Genomic DNA, 19045 nt, shown 5'->3' on the forward strand with positions numbered 1-19045 from the left:
ACGAAAGTAAAGATCCGAATCATGGAAACCAGATAATAGACGCGCTTCGTGATTCGTTCCCCGTTTATTTATTTATTTATACTTTTTATCCGCCGCCAGATTCATGACAATTTTTTATCGTAATTTTTCTTCGATTTAGCTGTTGAGCGATAGACCCCGGTTAGCTAGTCCTTTTCATTTGTAATTTTTTTTTAAAATTCATCATGTTAATTTGTCTTTATTCAGACATTATATATATATATATACATATATATATATGCTTTGCACAAATAATTTATTACTGATTACTTCACTTGTAACACTAAATTATGCAAACTATACATGTAATATAATTCTCTTTGCAAATAAAAAAACCCACAGCAAATAGAGCAATGTGGAAGTGGCAGTTAATATTTGTGTAACGCATTGTTTGGTATAATTGCCGAAGGCGTCAATTATGTAGATAGTTCTGTAATGCTTTCAGTATTATTAGTTCAATACCATTCTGGGAACTGGTGATAGTCTAGTTAAACTGAAAAGCTGCGATACCGCAACACACTTTTTCTGTGAATCATTATATAAAAGCACTTCCTATTCGCGAGTTGAGTACCTTTGGAAGACATCGTCTACTATTACTTTATGTAATGAAAAGATATTTGTGAATTAAAAAAAATGGAGTATGGTGAGAGTAGCGGTCAAAGTTTGTATTAAGCGTTGTTAGATATCATTGCCACTGGTCAGTTGGGTTGAGCTACTGCCTATCGACTCGATAGTTATTAATTCGATCCCGGGTTTTCGATAGGCAGTGATCTAGCTACACCGAAGAGCTATGATACAGAGAAACTGTCTGTGGATAAGTACGCACACATACATACATACATATATATTTATATATACTTAAGTGATGATTATTCTATGTCAACAGTTAGTTGTTATTTCGCTTCTACAATAGAATATGTTTTGGAGATGTAAAATTTGAAGACTTTCCTTCAAACGCAATATACATTAGACGTTTAAATATCTACATATATTGGCCTATCATAACATATTTCACTTGGTTGTTGGCGATCGTCTGCTTTTCTTGGGTGCATTGTAGTTGCTCTTTAGTTATGTTTTGAATCGAGTGTTTTTGTTATTAAATCTGCGTTTATGGTAATTATAGCAAAATGTATTTTCCGATATTTTCGTAAAAATTTGACAAAAGAATCTTTTTTTTTTTACATGGAGGTCACCACTTATTAAGGCCTGGAAGCCACTCGGGGATAAGGGTTATTGTGTGTACAGTAATCAATGGGATAGTACCGTAGTAATCGTTAGTAGTGGAGATTTGATAAAGTGTCTTACTTAAATGGCTGTTTATCAGGAATTTGTTTATGTTGGATTTGAAGACATCCAAATTGTAGTCAGGTTGGAAACAGGCAAACGGAAGAGAGTTCCACAGTCATGCACTTCTAAGAAAGAAGCTTTGCTAATGGAATCTACGCTTTGATTTACGCACAGATAAAGAGTGGGGAAAATTAATGACAGTGGTTTCAGCTAAACGAGTGTTTACCGTGAAAGATTGGCGAGGGGGCCAGAGATTGGAGCTCAGACGAGCACTTACCATGGAAATAACGATAAAACAAAGACAGGCTCGCAACGTCTCTTCTGTGGGAGAGAGGTTGCAGGGAAGAGAAAAGGGCATCCCTCACTAAACCACGAAGTTTATTTTGAACTCTGTCAAGGCAGGATAGGCTGTTTTTTAGCAGCTCCTGCCCAGATGTGGCAGCAGTACTCCATCCTTGGACGTACTTGGCTTTTATACAGATAGAGAATTGCATCAGTAGTGAGATATCCTCTGGAGCGGTTGAAGGATCTCACCATCTTCCCAGTGACCTTGGCAACAGACTTGATGTACGTGTTCCATTTCAGATCAGGACTAAAGATCAATCCCAGTGGCTTGTCAAAACATGGAACCTTCCCAAGACGAGAGCCATCCATTTCAATTGACGCCAGATAGGGATCGGAGCGTTGATGATGTAAAGATAGGAGCTTGGTTTTAGATGCATTAAAAGTAACCAGCCACCTCTTCCCCCACTGTACCACGCACTCAAGATCAGAGGAGAGATAATCAGAGAGAACTTTGTCATTTACGGCCTTTGATGTGTTGTCATAGATGGTCGTGTCATCAGCATAGATGTCAACAAATGATTTAAGTATGTGTTTTGGGAGATCATTGATGTAGATCAGGAAGAGAGTTGTGCCCATGATGGATCCCTGAGGGACGCTAGCATTAATACTGTGGGCCTCTGATTTCTGCCCATCAACCATTACTCTTATGAACCTATCAGAAAGTAATGATTTAATAATTGAGAAAACATTTCCAGTTATACCGTAGCTGGAAATCTTGTGAAGTAGGCCTTTATGCCATACCTTATCGAAGGGCTTTGATATGTCAAGAGCAATTGCCCTAGAAAGGAAGCCTTTGTAGAGAGATTCACTAATTCTATGAGATATAACCGTTAGCATATCTGCTGTAGATCTAGCAGAACGTAAACCATATTGCATGCCACTAACAAGATTATTTCTGCTGAGGTGGTTTACTACTTCTCTATTTAATATGGATTCCAGCATTTTACTCATGGCATACAGGAGAATTATTGGTCTGTACTGAGAGGGAGATGACTTATCACCCGAATTCTTAAATATAAGGCATGCTGATGAGGTTTTCCAGGGTGTTGGAAAGCACTCCTCCTTAAGTTAACGCTTAAACAGTTTTGTATGTATGGGGCTAGTTCTGGTTGGAGATTTTTCAACACTATAATTGGAATGCCGTCAGGGCCAGTCGCTTTACTGGAATCAAAGTTCTTGATTAGCTTGGCGACCTCACGCACAGATATTTGTATGTTGCATATCTTAAACAATAGTAAATATGATGCTGGTGAAGATCATGATAATATCTGCCATGTTACAGCATCCAGTGGTAACCACCATGTTGTCACCATCTTGCGCCAACAAGCTGAACCATGTCTGTCGAATATAACGTCACCTAAAATAAAACGTTTGGATTTTATGATCCAGCAGGATGGCAAACAATTGCGTTCGCACGGTGAAAATTTTTATTTTTAAATTTGTTTATTATTCAGAACCTCTCCATTATATAGGAAGATGAAATAAGTATCCCTTCGTAGGATCAAAACCTACTATTAAAAACACTTTTATAACTTGGCAATTTATAAAACGTACTTTAGCAAAACTTTAAGACAGAAAACAAAATAATGAGAATGTAAAAAAAAGCGAATGAAACATCTCACTTTTACGAAAGAAAAGATAATTTTCCTGGTGTAGTCTTTCGATTAAGCACCACATTAATTCAATATGATTACAATGAACACAGAACAGAAAATATAGAGTTTTGAATTTTAATTTTCTTTGATTTCAAGTGCGAGCAGAAATAGGGAAACGGTATATACTTACTATTAGTTATTTTTACCCTACCAGACCTGAGCTACTGAACCGAATTTGCTCCTTTGCCTGGCCTCCTGGGCAAAATTGTGAAAATTTTTTTACACGTTAGTAATTTTTGCCATTCATGTACCGCCCGCCTGTATTCAGACTTCCTGTTCCAGTCCGCCTAACAGGTGGAGTCCTTCTTGATGCACTAGTAATTTCTGCAGTGGGCGCACCAGAACCATGTCTTCACTTTGTTTTGAGGGTTGGTTTTGTAAGATACTCCAGGGTGCTGTCTGTTTTATCTCAGGTGTTTCTCCATGCACACAGCACGGGTGAGGTACCGCGTTTTGATACCTAAATCGTGATCGGAAAAATACCGCTTTAACAGTAACTCGGTATATAGCATTTTCGGATATTACTGGTATATCGGTAACTCGGTCTGGTAGGGTTAAGTAAACTTTTCATACGACTGTCTCGCTTAGTTTCTCAACAAAATCTTTGCTTTTCTAACAGGCAAATAAACCACGTGACCGTCTACTTCCCGTTTACGCCTTCTGCACACGTTTCTCATACATTTCACTTTAGAGGATTTGGTCTCTTGTGATTTTACTTTTCAGTCTGTCGTCCAAAAAGTTGATAGCTTAATTTTTACCTTGGAAAAAATAAAGTATAATATAAATACGGGGACTTAACTTGTCGGTTTAACCCTTTGAGTAAGCAATTAAAAATAAAGCTCTAGAACGATATCAAACAAAATTTTCCGAGGCCTGCATTCGTGTCAGATAAGATCATGCAGTTTTCCATCTATGAATATATTAATATTTTATTGTGGAATAATATTTAAAATATATTAATATTTTATTGTGAAATAATATTTAAAATATATTAATATTTTATTGTGAAATAATATTTAAAATATATTAATATTTTATTGTGAAATAATATTTAAAATATGTTTATATTTTATTGCGAAATAATATTTAAAATATATTAATATTTTATTGTGGAATAATATTTAAAATATATTTATATTTTATTGCGAAATAATATTTAAAATATATTAATATTTTATTGTGGAATAATATTTAAAATATATTAATATTTTATTTGTAAATAATATTTAAAATATATTAATATGTTATTATGAAATAATATTTAAAATATATTTATATTTTATTATGAAATAATATTTAAAATATATTAATATTTTATTGTGAAATAATATTTAAAATATATTAATATGTTATTATGAAATAATATTTAAAATATATTTATATTTTATTGTGAAATAATATTTAAAATATATTAATATTTTATTATGGAATAATATTTAAAATATATTTATATTTTACTGTGAAATAATATTTAAAATATATTAATATTTCATTGTGAAATAATATTTAAAATATATTTATATTTTATTGTGAAATAATATTTAAAATATATTAATACTTTATTGTGAAATAATATTTAATATATTTGAAAATACAAATCATAAAAATTAAATAATAATAAAATATTAATAAAAAGTTCGAAGCACGGATCAGCCGTGCAAGGGGGCCCTCATTAATTTTCGTGCAGAGCCTGCGGTTCATTCTATTTTGTCATAATCGATAGCTGCAATGCAAAGCAATAGACCTAAACGTGTGCATATAATAAAATCGTTTTCCAATAAATTAACTCGTTAAATCAATGATGAGATGATTTAATGCGATAATGAAATTGTCCCTGTAATTCACATGGTTCTACACGCGTTTAAGCAAGCATTTAAATGTACGCAGTAACCATTTCAGTTATTCAAACAAGATAACGAATGAATTCCACACTATAATTACGCCAACGATAATTGGTATGCACGCAGTAACGTTACTTTTCACGAAGCGTTAATAGAACATTCAATATGAAAACTTACAAAGAAAAAGTAAATTTGCAAGTCATACTTTGACGCTTATCGTTATATTTCTAGCTGATATGTTCTCAGGTGTCATAGGTTGTTTTTTTACTAACTGTCGCCAGCACTCGTCGGGAAAGTCAACGCGAAGAAAGTAATTTAATTGGTCACTTATAATATTGAATGCGAGGTAAAGTAGATAACGACTACAATTGGCTACCTAGATGTGCCATGTTCGAATCCAGTCGAGTCCATAATATTGTTTTTTATTAATAAATGATAAATGTTGTCAACCATCACATGGTTCTTACTTCAAATACAGGATGGAACGATAAATTTGTCGCCCTATGGAAAATAACACTATAGCTTCATTTAAAAAACTTTTATTGAAAAAAATCAATTCATGTAACTTGAATATGCAGTAGAACTGACAGCTATTCAATGTAGTCGTCTTAAGCCTCAATCACCGCCTCAGTACACGTCCAGAATTGGGAGCATGCCTTTTCCACAAGCGCCGGTTGAGTCTCGGCGGATGGCGGCGATCAGGCTGGCTTTAGTGTTGTGGGAGGTCATGTTAGTAATGTTTGGTGATGTTTTCAGCGTATGATCAAACGAAGAAGTCCAGCGGGTTCAGGTCGAGGGAAGACGGGTGGCATTGAGAGAAAGGTACAAAGTCGTAACACCTCCTTCTAAATGGAAGCCTTGGTCTCTTTGGATTTGTGGGCTGGCGTGAGTCCTGCTGCTATATCCAGCGGCCACCTGATTGTACCAGGGGATCACCACACTCTTCAGTACATCTAAGTACACTTTGGTGTTGAATTTCAAGTCGACTTCGAAGATGTGAGGTGGCATGATGTGGCCCTCACTTGAATCAACACCAAAGACCGAGAACTTCGTTGAGCTGTGCCCTCAAGCGTTGAACCGTCCGAATTTGCATTTTGTGGATGCTGGCAATAGTCCTAGTTGCCATAACTTGGATCGGTAGAGAGCATGAGGTGTACAGCGCCGTATCTCCGATCTCGGTCTTTGAACATTGTGTGTCACTTTCAGACATGATAGAAGGCTTATCTTGCTCTTAGAATTTGTACATAACTGGTCAACTAGTAAATGGTCTTCAACTCCCCCCCCGGTTTTCATAAAGTGAAAAATGGAATCATGTCGCCTTTTCTAGGGCGTCAATTTTACCATTCGACCGTGTACTAACAATTAACAGATTCAAGCCGACTACAAGAGAAGCACATTATTAAATACTACATTTACATTTTTACAACGTATATAAACTTAATTCGGTTATAATTCTTAATTAATTTATATGACTCATATTTGAACATTGAGATTCTTATAACTATATTAATACCATTGTGGTCTTTCTGCTGTGTTTCAAAAAATACAACAATACTGATGTATACAAATATAGTGATATATATTTATTTTCGGTGGCCGTAATCGAGTTTGGGCTGCGAAGAATAATGATAAATGCAGAGGAAATTAACGATGAACACATATCCAAGAAAATGGCAGAAACACTAGAAGATGACCTCCAATCTGTAGTGGAATGGGGACAAAAATGGATGATAATATTCAATGCTGCTAAGACTAAGCTTGTTTCCTTCAATAACTACAAGAAACCTTCTCTACCACCAATAGCAATGGTCAAGAACACATTGCCTGAAAGTACTTCTTTTAAACTCCTCGGCCTAACGTTTACAATGAATATGAACTGGAATAGATACATTGAGAGCATTGCCAAGGCTGTTGCAAGGAAGGTTGGCTCCCACTACCGTGCTAGAAAACTACTTACGCCTGACAGTATCCTGTACCTTTATAAGGCCACCATTCGCCCATGTATGGAGTACTGTTGTCACATCTGGGCTGGTGCATCTGCTGCTTGTCTCTCGCTCCTGTACAGGGTTCAAAAGAGAGTCGCCAACCTGATAGGTCCTGAACTGTCATCTAGGCTTCAGTCTCTGTCCCATCGACGAGATGTTGCATCCCTCTGCCTGTTCTACAAATACTTTAATGGTGAATGCTCTGACGAACTGCAAACACTTGTACCTTCCCGACATAACTACCCCCGACAAACCCGACAAGCTAGTAAATCTAATCCCTTTACAGTAGAGATCCCTAGGTGCAAGAAAGCCTTTTACTCTAATAGTTTCTTCCCCAGAACTGCAGGTCTTTGGAAGTCCCTTCCGGTATTATGCTTTCCCAACTGTACTGATATGCAGAAGTTCAAGCGTAATGTGAACAAACATCTTTCTACTCATCTCCCTTCATAATGGCCCTGCTAATTAAGTCCCTGATAGTAGGCCCCTGCTTCAAAGTGGCACTGTGCCTTGTTTGGGGTGAAAATTGAATAATAATAAAAAAAAAACTGCCAAAGCGATGATATCACAATTTGGGTTTGATAGAATACAACAATTGGTTCCACTAACGCACCCACCTTTAAACGCCTATTGTTAGATTTCTCTCTCGCTATCAAAGTAACCACGTCCCTAGGGTGTTTATTTAGCAACGGGTATTTCCGTCTGCAATTAAGCTATGTCATACGTTTAAATCAACTATTTCTGATAATTGGACACGCATCGAAAATGATTTTATCTTCAACAACCAATCATATTTTTTCGGCTAGGTTCGTGTCTGTGTTAAGTACGTTTATTCATGATAGATTCGGTACGCCTTGCCTGGATACTCAACATTTTTTATACTATATATATCGATCATCAAAATAATGATTTTAAAAGTGACTACAGTAAATAGGGGAATACTAATAACATGATTATTAATTAAAACAGGAGTAAAACATTACTGATGCAACGTCTTTTTTGTTCTACACCATTTGATTTTTTGTGGCATTTCACAGGTTTATTTTTCATTAAAACATCATTATATATATATATATATATATTTTATTCAATTCAATTTTCATCCCAAACAAGGCACGGTGCCACTTTGAAGCAGGGGGCTACTATCAGGGACTTGATTTGCAGGGGCATTATGAAGGGAGATGAGTAGAAAGATGTTTGCTAAATATACATGTATGCAAATATATATGTGTGTGTTTGGTGTTATATATATATACATATACATATATATATATATATATATATATATATATATTTATATATATATATATGAAAGTTTTAAAAAGCCAAGAACAATGTGGAATAGACTGGTACCACAAGAGGAAATAAAGGAAAAACAAACAAACAAACAAACAAACAAACAAATAGACGCGTACGTTTGAGGAGAGAAATGTCTGATTATTTATCCATTTTTCACTCCTCCTCTCAGTACATAATTATTTGCAAGCAAGTTATTGGTATGTCCGGTGTATATAAAGTCCGTTGGTGGTATGGAACTTGGATTAATTTCAGGAAAAATACCTCTCCTTTTCAAAAAGAAAAAAAGAGTATATTCAAGATGGTGAAAAAGATTAGGACCGCAGATAGAGGTTAGAACCGCAGTAAGATGTGACTAGTTTTATCTGTGGGTAACTGGGATATTTTTTGTTATTAATATTTATTGGCTATATTTTATTATGTTTGATATTGTTTATTTCGTTATTATTTTTTTATATTAGGAGATATTCTTATGGTTTAATTTATGATCCCATTTTATTTTGTTTATATATTATTATTATTATTATTATTATTATCATTATTACTATTGTTGTTGTTTGAAACTAGCGACGCAGTCAAGTTTTTGTTATAGTATCGCAGTAAAATTTAGTTAACTTATGGTGTAAGGTAGGTAACCGTACTTAACTTATTTCTTTTATCTTTTTATTTTCTAACGTGTTATATATATTTTATTGTTTATGTTTTTATTTTTATATTTATTTGTATTAATGTGTAAGGAAGCCAACTGGGCTTAATTTAATGTATTTTCATTATACTTTGTGGCTATAATAATGTTTTATGTTTACATATATTAATATTCACTTTTTTCTGTGTTTATTTCTTCGTATTTATTACTTGTTAACTTCATCCTCTTTATCTCTCTATCTCGTCTTACATCAATATTCTCTTATTTACTCATATATCTATTACATTTTTCTTCTCTTTTTTCTTATTTATTTAGTTTTATTTATATAATATTTTTGTAATTCTGGTGTCTACATATATGAAACCTAAATATATGTATCTTACTGTCTACCTTCTATCTCATATCGTTTGCTCTTTGGTTTGTATCTAGCTATATGTTCGTATTATAATCTCATCTCTTAATTTACCGCAATGTTTCATGTGGATGTTTTATTTTCTATATACCTCGTAGTCTATGCATATGTTACTGTGTGTAGCCATTTGCTTTTTTATATATTTTTTATCAGATTATATATTACTTTTTATATTTTATAATTTGTATATCGTTTTTATTATGAGTTCTTTTGTTATAAGTGGTCAAAGGATAAAGAGAGAGCTCAATTCGAGTCTGTTATTTAGGGAAAGTTTGTGTTTGGAGATAAAGAGTGCTTCTACAATTCTGAGATTTCCAAGGTTTCTGAATGAGGCAAGAATACTAACGCGGATGTTACTTTGTATGTTGTTGCATTAAATAATATGCTTGTAGAATGAGGAGATTTTAGTGTTTATATGTTCTTTAGTTCGTCGGTGTAGCAGCCTGTGGTACTCCCTATGTAGGATTTGTTGTATGTAGTGCATTGCAGATCATATGCCACATGGGTGCGCGAACACAAGCCTCTATCTGGAATGGGGCAGTTGGATAGAGAGCAAGTGTAGCGTGTGTGTTATGAGTGTTTCCGAGTTAGGTGCTGCCGTAATGTGGTGCCGGCGTGGATAAGTTGTACGTTTAACTTCTCATGGTGAATAGCTATATGGATAGCTGAGGAGAAAACAGGTATTTGAGAGAGTTTGACGTTAACGTTTTTTTTTATTTGAATGAATATAAGATGGAGTTGAGATAGCCAATGTATATATGTGTATGGAGAGGGTGTGAAGGAAATTGCTAGTGTGCAGGATTTTATCAGATGCGTTAGTCATTAGTTGCATATACGTGAAATCCCTGCATAAGGAAGATCTAAAGTGCACGAACAGACGCTTGCAGGCCGGTTTCCTGTAAAACTCTGTTTTAATTGATGTTGAGTTTAAAATTAAGGAGTAAGAGAGAGCCAGAGTCGTTTGGGTGTTCTATGGGGAACTGCAGGTTGGGGAGGGTCAATATTGTTGAATGTGTGTAAGATTTTAATGGCTTCATCACGGGAGCATGTAAGGATGAAGATGTCATCTATGTATCTCGTGAAGTGCCAAGTGCTTTTCTCTCTAGTCTATCCATGTAAGCAATAGCTTACATGTTTATAGAGGTTGGAGCTCATGGGTAGACCAGATTCTTGTTTATAGGGGTGGTTTAAAAATGTGAAGAATGTGTTATCAACAATCACGCGGAGAAGTTGGAGGATGTCGGCAACGGTTATTCCGAAACAGTGTAAGTTATTGGAGGATATGAGGTCAGCCATGAGGTTGATAGCGGCATGTGGCTAGATGGAGGTATACAGGGAGACGACGTCTAGGTTAAAAGAATACCTGTTAAACCTTAATTGTTGGGGAGGTAACCTGCTAAGCCTGTCGATGACTTGGTCAGAGTATTGACATAGGCTGGAAAGTTAGAGACTAGGGGTTTTAGTAGTCTGGAGAGGAGCCAAGATATCTTATAGAGGAGGATGTTGATGCTGGAAAGTATAGGTCTGATTTGTGTGTGTGTGCTGTTTTTGTGAGTTTTTATGAGGTGGTAGAAAGTGGGGAGAGTGCTGTTTTTGGTAGTAAAGTTTAGTCTATATTGTTTTTGGGTGTTTCTATGGGAGCAAATATGTGACCAGGTCCTATTGATAGTGTTCTCTATTTGGGTGACATTGATATTATCAGCTGGGGTGTATAGGTTGGTGTTTCTAAGGTGATCTTGAGCGAAGGAGTCATAAAAATCTTGAGAGATGGCACAGAGGCACTGATCGACACTGGATCGGAAGTTTCACTCCTGAAAACATCAATTTTTGAAGAGTTAAAAAAGACATAAGGCGAAGCTAAAAGATTCTAACTTTATACTAACTCTCGCAAAGGGTAAAGTATGGCACTAAAAAGCATTGCCCATTTGCCCACTAAAATGAAGAAGTCGAAAGCTTTTTCCTGGTTATTTACTACTTCAGACTTGGATCGGGAGTTGATATTGGGAGCAGATTAGTTGCAAAGAAACCGATCTCAAATAGTCTTTCACCCTAACCAACTAACGGCGAACATCCCACTTGGGAGTAATACCAGTGGTAAAGTCGAGTTACCGCTATGCACCTCTTCCACGTATATTGTTAGAGCAGTTTCTAACAAACAAAAAGAGAATCCACCCTGTCAGCATCGGACTCCAGTCAAAACCGGAAACTTGTAATAGAGGCAATAAAGGTATGTCTAAACCCATCCACACAACAGATAGCTGTGGACTATATGAGTCTCAGCAAAATTGTCAGCTTTCAAAAAGACTTTTCTTTTCGGGCAAAGAAGGGGCTAAAAATGACCAATCCCTTCACACAACAAGTCAAGCACTCACCAACCTGTGAATATCTGGACAATCCATCACCTAGACGGTTCTCGCACTTACCTCCCTCCCACGTTATAGATAGTAGCCGACTACAAAACAAAGAGCTTTTGAAAACGGTCAAGAAATTCGAAAAGAAACTGCACAGGGGCAAAGAGAAATTGTCATCAATAGAAAAGAATTGTCGAAAAATAAAGGACAAGTAAAGTTTTATACAAATGTCAATAGAATATAATGAATACTAAGATAAACAGAGGACGATTAACGCTTTTCAAAAATATAAAATAAATAATAAAACATTATATTTAAAAAAACGATTAAAGAATCCAAAACAAAAAAAAATGATTAATTATTAAAAGTAATTGAGATAAGAGAAAAATAAATTTAATGATAATCTTTGTGTCAATAAAACGACGATGCTATGACTTTTGCTATTGAGAGCAAAATAACCAAAAAGGGGGGAGAAAATGTGGCACAATGAAACGCTTTTGGGGGAGTTAGAGTCTTCTACATTTATTAACATTGTGCACAACTAGTTCTGTACTTGTGGGAGGACATCTGTCATGCAGATGCTGTATGATTTTCAAAATGTTAGAATAGGTTTTACTGACAGGTGTTTATAAAATTCGGCGGTGTCAAAATCACCCGAGACTCTAGGTGCCTAAAAGGCCAGCTTTGCATGCGGGCAGATGAATTAAAAACAAAAAAAACAAAAAATTTGATATAATATAAAATAAATAAAAAATAATATAATATAATATAATATAAAATAAATAAAGACAAAAACAAACAAACATGTGCGTTTAAACGAATAATCCTCTCTCTTTCTCTCTTTTTCTATTTCTCTCTTTCACCTCCTCTCTCTCTCTCTCTTTCAGTGAAAAAAAGAGAGAATTGAATTATTATTATATTGTTTTAAAACAGTCGAGGCGTTGGGCTCTGTCGAAAGCAGACATGCAGTAGTTTGGTCTAATCGCAGGTGACGACAAACGTGGGTCGACAACCTTTAAATATGCTCCGCTAGTGTTAAATGTAAAATAAATTATATATATATTTTTATAAAAATGCATTTGTTCGCTATTTTTATACAAGCATTAAATTTAAGCATACGGCTCCTACCATTTAATGCCGACGATGGAACCGCTGCCCATAACGAAGACTCAAGAAGAGACCTATGCAAGCCTGTTATAGTCGACACCATATCGACCCGTTGATGTTTCCATTCGCCTATCATTTGATTGGCTCTAACACCCGGATAGCTAGTTGTCGACCCAGGAATTTCTCAATCAAGTAACACTCCACCCGGCAAGGTTCGTGTCATAATTTTGCATAGGGCGATATATAGGAATTTAGCAATAACGGCTTTTCTCTCCTATTTGCTTTTTTTAAATTTCTGCTTTACTTAAACTATTACGCTCTATTCACGTATTGAATAGTTTTGAAGTAATGTGAACTATAGTAAAAGATATACATATAAATAATGCTTCCTCTTCAACAGATTTTATACCATAAACCTCCACACGGAATGATCAAACTGATTTTGTCGTTGTGTTCGATTATCTCGGATATTTTCAAAGATTCCCGATAAAGAAAACTATAACTTATTTTATGAAGTCGTAGTTGTTCGAGCTCAGCAGAGGAAATCATTAGGTTACCAAACGTCAATTTTTAAGGACGTTTAATACCCATCAAAAAACTCAATTTTCTTTCGTTCTGAACTTAACGATGACGGCTTTGTCGCAGTTATAAAATGCTAGTAATGTACAACTCGGAAGAGATAAGGCGCTGCCGCCGCCGCCGTCGTTGTTGTCGAGTGTCTACCTTGCCTACTCGTTCTGTGACGCAGGCCTAAAAATAAATCCTCCATGGAACATGGAACTTTAGGACCGAATAATTGATTTTCTGTCACCGACCGCGATAAGATTCGATATTTGGGCCACAACGGAACGGGAAAATTATTAACTGATTCTAACTCCATATATTACACCCAGAGATTGGAAAAAATGTGTGATTAGCAGATTCCGTTGCCCCCGCCCATATATATATATATATATATATATATATATATATATATATATATGTAAAGGGGGTTAGAGCAATTTTCTATAAAGCAGAGTGTATTTTAATGTTATAGTAAAAATACTAATTTAATTAAAATACAGGAAAAAGAATAATGCTCGTTGTAAAGCCGATGTATCAAAGCTCAATAGGCAAACATCCTAGAGCTACTTCTATATTTGGTAAGGTGATTGATAATTTATAATTCAAAATTAAAATTAAAAATTAAAAATCCGTTTCATAAGAAGGAGCACAACAAAGCCAATAAATTGTACGATCGTTAATTTTTAATTTTAATTTTGAATTACAAATTATCAATCACCTTACCATATATATATATATATATATATATATATATATATATATATATATATATATATATATATATATATATGTATGTATATATATATGCATATCGATATGTGTGCCTTTGAGAAATTGATAAAGAATGAAAGGAACACTAAGAAACATGAACGCAGAAATGTGTGACTTACGACTAGGTTGTCTACGGTAATTGGATATTTTCAGACGTAAATAAGCCCAAAGTTATTTTTTCGATAAGATATTTAAATAAAGATTTTAGTGACCAATTTTTTCTGCGTTGTATGTAGTGTAGTCATAGCCACACGAACACACACACACACACACACACACACACACGCATTAAGTATATTTGATTAAAAAAACAGGGAAAAGTGCTGAATAAGTAAGTAGAGCTAAATATGTTTTATTTTTCAACCACGGGTTTCTTTTTTTTCTTAAATCATTACAAATTGTTTCAATAGTCCTGTCCAAAAAAAAAAAAAAAAAAAAAAAACACAGAAAAAAAACTGATAATTCGAGCTATAAAAACAAATTCGGAGGAAAAAAGATTCTTTTTAAATTACGTACGGATATCAAAAAGAAGGGTTGGAGTGTTTGATAGAGATAGGGAGGGAGGGGTAAAAAGAGGAAAAGGTAGGAGGAGGTAAAGGTAATATTTATAATTAGGATTGAGATAAAAATTGAGAATAGAAGGAAAGAAAACAAGTAAAGTGATGAAAAAAAAAAGACTTATAGTAAGTAATATAAATTAAAATGAAAAGTATACAAAACATAAAAGAAATGTATAACGACGTAAAAGGAAAAGGGGAGGGGAAATATAACTTAAATATAAAAAAGAAAAAGAAGAAGAAGAAGAAGAGACTCGGAAGAGGAAAATAAGAGGGGAACTATAGCCAAACTAAAAAAAGAAAAAAAGGAAAGATAGACGGAATAGATATATGTTACAAACGTGAGGGGGATGGGGAGAGAGAAAGATAGATTTAGATATAGATTGGATAGGGTAAAATATATCTATATGTATCATTCCAGCAGAAAATCACCGGGCGTCTGTTGCCTTTATATTTAACTAGTATTTTCTGTATCTAACTATCAAATCGGATTCGTTGGTAGATTAGTCCCTTTCAAGCTGCTATTTCCAATGACTTAACTCCTCTCAAACAAAAGCTTGGAAGTCATTCAAAACTTCGACAGTACAAGGTTATTTTAATTAAAAGCAAGAATAGTAAGAAAATATCATATTATTTAACAAAATATCTGAGAGCGTGCTTGGCTTATAAAATATTGCACTTATCGTTGTGGCATTTAACAATTTGAAAGATATCGTTTACCGTGTTTTGCACTACAACGCTTTATTTAAAAATGTCTTAGTAATATATTTAATCAAAACGTTATTGCAATATCCCAAATAAAATATATAGCTTGTAATGTATTAAATAAAAAAAAAGTTATATATTGAATAAAACGTCCTTGGAATATATTAAATATAAAGGTCCTTACGATGTATTAAATATAAATCTTCATTTTAATATTTTTCTATATTAATAAACTTCAATTACAACAGAAAAATAACCGAACATTTTCTGCGGAAAATTTTTTACCACACATCACTTTTTGATGCGTGTTTCCCTAAAAAGTTTAAATATATTTTCGACATAAAAATATTATTTCGATAAATCTTCGCTCAAATACATCTTCCAAAATAAGGGTAGCAAACAATTAACTCTTTTAAAATGATCTCCTCTCACATAGGACGGACCTATTCCTCATACTAGAGAAATTGCACACACCGAGTAATCCAGAATGCATAAACAATGTTTCGAATATCCACGATCCATGTTCTCTGTTTAGTCTTGCAGTACAATGGATAACCTCTTCAAAGATTGTTGCACGTGCAATAGCCAAGCAAACATTGCGCAATCTACAACTACGGGGTGGAACGATGCATTTGTCGCCATAATGAAAACAACACTACAGCTTTAGTTTAAAACATTTATTGAACAAATCAATTCAGGTAACTTTATTATGTAGTAGAGCTGAAATCTATTCAATGTAGCCGCCTTCGACCTCAATCACCGTCTCGATATGGGTCTGGAACTTGGAGTATGCCTTTTCCACAAGCGCCGACGGGAACTCGACGAATATTCGGTGGAGGGCGGCGATCAGGCTAACTTTGGTGATGTGAGAGGTCATGTTTGTGATGGGTTATGGTCGGGAGAGGAGGGAGGCAAATGAAAGGATACAAATTCATAACACTTCTCTGAAGCGCAGCTTGGATCTCTTTAGACTTGTGGGTCGACGCCGAGTCCTACTGCCACATTCAGGGTATGTTAACGGCCACCCAATTGCACGAGGGGATTACCATACTCATTCAGTACATCTATTTACCCGTTAGTGTTGACTTTCAAGCTGACTTCGAAGATGTGAGGTGGCATAATATGGCCCTTACTTGAAACCATACCAAAGACTATAACCCTTGCCGGAAATTTCATTGAGTTGTGCCATCAAGCATTGAACTGTCTGGACTTGCATTTTGAGGGTGCTGTCAATGGTCCTGTTACAGAAGTTTGATCAGTAGAGAGTATGAGTTGTACAGCGGCACATATCCAATCTCGCTCGTGTCATTTTAGACATGATAGAAGGTTTCTATCGCTCTTGGGATGGGTACACGACTGGTCAACTAGTAGATGGTATGCAACACAAACTGATTTTCATCAAACAGAAATAGAAACATGTCTTTTCTAGAAAAATACTTTTATCGCTCAACCCTGTCTGTACACCTTCTCTAAATCAGTATTATCTTATTCCAATGGCAAGACGTCCAAGACTATTCAAAACTATGATGAGATAAATGGACAACAGATGGAGCACCTGGGAAGCCGGTGTATTAACGAGACTATGTCGTATTTCTGTAAACAGCCTTTCCATGCCGATTACAAAATCGATTTAGTCTGATTCAAAAGCTTCAGTAGTACCAACTATTCTTACACGTTCCTTTTAATTTGATAAAAGTCATTACAAAGTTTATCCTTTGTTGTAATCTTCTACATTTGACACTTTTGCTCATTATTATGATTTTTAATGTTTAAATTGCTTATTTTCTTCCGGCAGGAATTACGTATGACGAAAAAAATAGCCTTAATTGTTAGAAAATATTGTGTTACAAAATACAACTTATATGTGAATACAATTTTGTTATCATAAATCAGTTGAAATGTCAGATTATTTATGAATAAATGCTATTTTATTCACATAAATTACTTACGTTAAACAGCGATTTACCACTGTTTAGTATGTTTATTTACAATCTCAAAACAATATAATCTGTATTCAGGCAGAGAGTGTTTCTCTGTAACATGGACTGAGGCTTTAATCATGTTTCCTATTATACACGGACACGCCGGTACCCGTGTCCTGCTAATAATTAATAAAAAGGTCCTTGTAATATATTAAATAAGCAATCGCTGTAATCTATTAAATAAGAAATTGTTGTAATGTAGTAAAAATTCCTTGTATCATCTTCTATAATATAAATCTCATCTGTCTGTTTAAATATGTATGTATGTATGTATGTATGTATACATATATGTATGTATGTATGTATGTATGCCTAAAACTTTCGACAGAGGCATCGGTATCGTTTTGAAGCTCGCCCCTTCGGACGATAAATATCGAAAAATTGGCTAAAAGCATTAATTCTTTCATCCTCAACTGGACACTTTTCTACAGGAAGGGGTCGCTTTTTTCGCCGATATTTTCGAAAGTCATCCCCCCTTCTTTTCGATTGACTAGCCTTAATTTAAACATTTGTCACTTTCGGTTTGGCGATGGCGCAACAGAAAAGACGATATGTTTTGTTTTTCATGTTCTTTTCCTCCTGCCTACTACCTTTTTTTTTGTTTGCTTAACGCACATCTCCAAACGCCAGGCACCCAGGCTGGTATTAAATAAATACTAGAGGCTCGCTGTTGATGTTCGAAAATTGAACATTCAAAACAAAGCAAAATTTCCGAAGAAGATTTTTTAATGTTATAAAATAGGACAAAATTCTGGTCAATTTTCGGCTAAAAATAATCATCAGTTGATCTTTCTAAAAGTGTTCTATTATCAGAATCGCGACAAAACTGATTTCTCCTGACGCCATGACAGTTGTTTCTTTGCACTGACTCACTTTGCATAAATATTCTTTTGATTCACTGATCGAACGAAAATGATAATTGACTATTGATCCGTAACAATATACAATAAACTTATCTCGTTAGAAAATATCGGATACTCCTCTTCTTAAAGCGTTTTTTTTGTACTAGACGGAAAAGCTGTGTGATTTGTTTATATGTTTTGTTTTAAGTAAATACATTCTTATTTTCTATGAAGAAAAGAAAACATAGAAACGGTAGTACACGTAGATGAGTGAGGAGAAGAAGAAGATGAAGTAAAGGAAGATATAGAAAGAGGATGAAGACAAAAGAGATGAAAAAAGAAGGATAAAGGAAAAAAAGAAGAAAAAAAAGAAAAAAGAAAAAAAGAGAAATACGAATAAGAAGAAAAAATAGAAGAAGACAAGAAAGAAAAAAGAAGGGAAGAAAAAGAATAATAAGAAGAGAAAAACGTAGAAAATAGAACGAAAACTAAGAAAGAAAGAAGAAAACTTCCCTATCCTTAAGAATACGATATTACAAATAATGAAAATTAAAATTATAACAGAAATCGTATTTCAGTGTGTCCGTCTCTGTATCTCGTTGAAACTTCATTCTTTCGTATCAAAAGAATCAAAATTAGTACATTGAGATAATCTTTTTATATAAGAATAAATTTGTGTGTGTA

The sequence above is a fragment of the Euprymna scolopes genome, chromosome 4 (genome assembly GCF_053919585.1).
Source record: "Euprymna scolopes isolate OS-2025 chromosome 4, ASM5391958v1, whole genome shotgun sequence".
NCBI lineage: Eukaryota > Metazoa > Mollusca > Cephalopoda > Sepiida > Sepiolidae > Euprymna > Euprymna scolopes.